The following is a 5551-nucleotide window of genomic DNA, read 5'->3' on the forward strand; positions in this document are numbered from 1 at the left end:
CATCCGTTCCATCATCGAGCGCAAATTTTACGCCATTGATACTGCGTTCATCGTCTATGCAATGTTCCATGTCTAATGCACTGTGGTCCTTTAATCAAGGCTCGATCCAGTACACACTTTAATCAAAGGAGTACATCAGCTCAGTAATAAGTGGAAGGTACAGTTCAGTAACAGGTGGTCCATTTGAGCGAGTACGTAGATGCCACTGCTTGGTTGCAGGAAAGGCCCAAAAGGATAAGGCGTCAGTACTCGGTACTGAGCTCACAGGTCAATAGAGGATCGTTTGGATGCATCAGCTTGTGTAATAAATCTCCCTCTGGTTTCACGAGCTCCCTCTATCTTTTTACCTTTTTTTTGTGATGACTCTATCTTTTCACCTTGCTGATCCTCATGACCTCCCTCTATCTTTTTACCTTGCTGCTCATGATGGTAGCTTTGGTCAGAATGGACCAAGCAGCCTTTCATTTTTTTTTGCTTTGGCACAGCCGCCTGAGATGATGGGAGCTCGCAGGGCCGGTCCTGAGTTTTTGGGGCCCGGGGCGAACCTTCAAATATACACATCATAATAACATCAATGAATATACTTATATATAGCGTTACAAATAACATTTAACATTTAAATGCATCCAAAATCAGTATGATTATCCAGTAATTTATACTCTGAAATTACCTTAAAAAAATCTTCTAACACTCCTTGATGCAAAGTCACTTATGATGGGGTCGATGTCAATCTCATCCATTAATTTCTTCTCCATGCATAATGTAGCCAAACCATTTAATCTCTCTTGAGTTATTGTTGATCTCAAACAATTCTTCAATTATTTCAACTTCGAAAAGCTTTTTTTGGCCGATGTGGCCGTCACAGGGACAGTAAATAAGATGCAATAAGCAGATATATTGGTATAACTTCGAAAAGCTTCTTTCGGCCGATGAGTACTTCTCTCATATGCCCGAAAATTTCATCAACAGTAGCAAATTGTGCCTATGCATCTGATGAATTACCGAGCAACTTACTTTGTTCTCGCTGATGTTGGTCTCGACATTTTCTTCTTCCGAATTCCCATTAGTCTGTTGCTCTTCCCGAATGGCAACGATCACCTACTAGTCATCTGGGTTTATCAAAGCAGTGGAAGCACCAATATCACTCTTCTTGAAAAAATTGTGGATATGTGTGCGCTCTGATTGTATCAATTTATCCACTTCCTTCTTCCTTTTTCTTTTATGGCTATCAGATGAATTTGTCCAGTTGCTAGACGACATGATTAACACACACAATGCTGAAAACAAAACAGTTTGTTGCATCAATGATCAATCGTTGAACGGTGCCGGCTATGCAACCATAGAATTTATTGTATCAACATTATATGAATATATACCTCGGTTCCTGAATCCTGACGATCGAACTTCAGTGCGTTTGCCTATAAAGCACGGCAGCAGTGTAGCGCTTGGAGTCTGCAGAGGATTGAGAGAAGATCAACTGAGCAAAGGCCAAAGGGGCGTGATGATGGATCCCCAGAATTGAAATCTGCCGCGTACATAACCGGATTATTAAGGAAATTACCAGGGGACGACTGAGAGGCTGGAATACATGTACGGCATCGAGCGTCGGCGGCCTAGGGCTGCGTCTGCGTGATGGAACAGAATAGGAAGGGAACCGTCAGAATCGGATCAATCGCTGATCTTTTTTTCACGCGATCCCTCTCCTTTTTTATGTGAACGAACCGCTGGCTGCCTCGCTCGCTAGCTTTTCCGAGGAAAAAATCGATCGATCGACCTGCTGCTCCCTACGCGCGTCTGCAGCATGGGCCATAGGGGCCCCCTGAATTTTGGGGGCCCGGGGCGGCCGCCCCCCCTGCCCCTCCCCAGGGCCGGCCCTGGGAGCTCGGCTCGCCTTTCGTTCACAAACTTTGGAGCTCTGAAGCATTCAAGTGAGTCCCTCCATGGATGGATGCCATCAAGCACCAACGAAAGCAGCGCCGCATCTTTGTTCTTCTTCGGGGGGTAGAGGAGGACCGTGGGGCATGTGGAATCGATTGATTGGCATGGCACGCCCCGTGAAGAAGTGCCGCGCGTGTGTGTAGCGCCGAAATGGATAGGCAGATGCCTTGTGACTTTCCAGGGCGGAATGGATGCATCCAATTTTATCCACGGGGCTGTTTCGCTTTTTAAATGCAGGATTTCTAGTTTTGCTTTAAACCCTCCAACAGCCCGCCTCAGATGATGGGAGCTCGGCTCGTGTTTCTTTCGCAAACTCTGAACCGATACCGCCATGCTGCATCGCGAACGAGTGCATATTCCTTCCATGGATCGGCGTCGACGTAATAACGTTAAGTTACTTTGAACTTCTTTTTATAAGATGATGACTTTCGAGTGCGGCTAATCTGCACCCGGGCTCATCTCCACCCACGCTTAGAAAAAATTTCAAAAAAAATACTAGAAAAATTCAAAAAATTTCAATTTTTTTGTGGTGGTAGATAATTTGACGCGTGAGGTGCGCCCCAAAATTTATCTCATTTGAGCATCTGAGCAGCTCTCGGCAAAAAAGACAAAATCAGGGTCTGTAAAAATGTTCACTGTTCACGCACTATTTTGATCCGATTTGTCTTTTTCGCCGAGAGCTGCTCAGATGTCCAAATGATATGAATTTTAGCGCGCACCTCACGCGTCAAATTATCTACCACCACAAAAAAATTGAATTTTTCTAGTATTTTTTTTGAATTTTTTGCTGAGAGGGAGCAGATGAGCCCGGGCACCGTTTTGAGTTTTCGGATGACTTTCATGCTATTACTTATTATAAGTGGGCACATGTATGTTCAAACAACACTGTAAGCTTAGTATTACTCCTTTAAAGAATGATGGAGTACCCGGCTCCTGCGGACATCCATGGCGTCCAATGCATTCACAGCGCCCCCCTTGCCTATCTGACAACCTCCCTCCCTCCCCCCCTCCCCCCCGCGTCCAGCCGCGCTACCTCGTCACTCGCCGCTCCGACGGCTGGATACTTGGGGGCCCTTTTGTGGGGGCCCCTTTTGTGTAGTGTCTTTTTGCGTTGCCCCTTCACGTGTGTTTTCTATGCCGTGTGAGAGCGGGTTCGTACCACTACCCGTATGCTGGCCTACGATGTGTAGGGGAGGCGGGGTACTCATCGTGCGTTGTTAGTGTGGGGGTAGACTGTTCCCAATCAGGCTAGTCGTCGTTGTTTATTGTTCGGCATTTCCCGGGTTACATACGCTGGGTTCGAACCTTGGTCTCCAGGAATATCACCCACACTGCTAGCCACTACGATCACATCCAATATGTGATAACTAGTCAGGGCGAGACGTACTTGAGGCGAATGGAGGCGGGTTTTCCACTTTTTTCCTTTTCTGTTTTTGTTTTTCCACGTGGTTTTCGTCGTTTTTTCTTTGGTTTTTCTCCTTTCTTTCTTTTTTTCGTTTTTTCCTTTAGTTTTCTTCATTTCTTTCTCTGTTTTCCACAGTTTTTTTCTTTTATTTCCTTTTCTTCGATTTCTTTCCGGTTTTGTTTGTTTCTTTCCCTTTTTCAATATTTTTCTTTGTATACTCTCGGCCTCTCGGGTTTCATTGTTTCTCTACATTAAATGTTTTCTGTATACTAATACATTTTCCTAACACATGTTTAACATTTTTTAAAGCTTGACTAACATATTTTAGATACCAAATACACATTTTTTAATCCATGGTCTACATTTTTTCTATACACATTTAACATTTTTATTTTTGAAAATGCTTTATTAACATATTTAAAATACAAGGTTAACATTTTTTGAATACATAGAAAATATTTTTTCTACACACATTTAACATTTTTCAAATACAAGTTTAAAATTTTCTAATACATGGACAACATTTTTTCTATTCACATTTAACATTTTCCAAATAAAGTTTGACAATTTGTTTAATACACGGTCAAATTTTTTACTATACACATATTGTGACGGCCCCGATTCAATCGTACACTAATCATGCACGCAAATGTGTACGATCAAGATCAGGTACTCACGGGAAGATATCACAACACAACTCTACAAATAAAATAAGTTATATAAGCATCATAATACAAGCCAGGGGCCTCGAAGGCTCGAATACAAGTGCTCGATCATAGACGAGTCAGCGGAAGCAACAATATCTGAGTACAGACATAAGTTAAACAAGTTGCCATAAGATGGCTAGCACAAACTGGGATACAGATCGAAAGAGGCGCAGGCCTCCTGCCTGAGATCCTCCTAACTACTCCTGGTCGTCGTCGTCAGCCTGCACGTAGTAGTAGGCACCTCCAATGTAGAAGTCGTCGTCGACACTGGCTCCTGGCTCCTGGACTCCAGCATCTGGTTGCGACAACCAGAAAGAAAGGAAAGGGGAAAAGGGGGGGAGAAAGCAACCGTGAGTACTCATCCAAAGTACTCGCAAGCAAGGAGCTACACTACATATGCATGGGTATATGTGTAAAGGGGCCATATCAGTGGACTGAACTGCAGAATGCCAGAATAAGAGGGGGATAGCTAATCCTGTCAAAGACTACGCTTCTGACAGCCTCCGTCTTGCAGCATGTAGAAGAGTGTAGATTGAAGTCCTCCAAGTAGCATCTCCAAGTAGCATATCCAGGTAGCATCTCCAAGCGCATCTCCAGTCGCATCGCATAGCATAATCCTACCCGGCGATCCTCTCCTCGTCGCCCTGTAGAAAAGCAATCACCGGGTTGTCTGTGGAACTTGGAAGGGTGTGTTTTATTAAGTATCCGGTTCTAGTTGTCATAAGGTCAAGGTACAACTCCAAGTCGTCCTGTTACCGAAGATCACGGCTATTCGAATAGATTAACTTCCCTGCAGGGGTGCACCACATAGCCCAACACGCTCGATCCCATTTGGCCGGACACACTTTCCTGGGTCATGCCCGGCCTCGGAAGATCAACACGTCGCAGCCCCACCTAGGCAAAACAGAGAGGCCAGCACGCCGGTCTAAACCTAAGCGCACAGGGGTCTGGGCCCATCGCCCATAGCACACCTGCACGTTGCGAGGGCGGCCGGAAGCAGAACTAGCCCCCTTAATACAAGAGCAGGCTTACGTTCCAATCCGGCGCGCGCCGCTCCGTCGCTGACGTCTGAAGTGCTTCGACTGATACCACGATGCCGGGATACCCATAACTACTCCCGCGTAGATGGTTAGTGCGTATAGGCCAGTAGCCAGACTCAGATCAAATACCAAGATCTCGTTAAGCGTGTTAAGTATCCGCGAACGCCGAACAGGGCCAGGCCCACCTGTCTCCTAGGTGGTCTCAACCTGCCCTGTCGCTCCGCCACAAAGTAACAGTCGAGGGCCGTCGGGAACCCAGGCCCACCTCTACCGGGATGGAGCCACCTGTCCTTTCAGCCCCCTCGTCAGAATCACTTGCGGGTACTCAATGAGCTGACCCGACTTTAGTCACCATCTGTATAGTATGTATGTATGTATAGTATATACCCGTGATCACCTCCCAAGTGATCACGGCCCGATAGTATAGCAAGGCAGACTGACAAGAATGTAGGGCCAATGAT

The sequence above is a fragment of the Triticum dicoccoides genome, chromosome 2B (assembly GCF_002162155.2).
Source record: "Triticum dicoccoides isolate Atlit2015 ecotype Zavitan chromosome 2B, WEW_v2.0, whole genome shotgun sequence".
Taxonomy (NCBI): Eukaryota; Viridiplantae; Streptophyta; class Magnoliopsida; order Poales; family Poaceae; genus Triticum; species Triticum dicoccoides.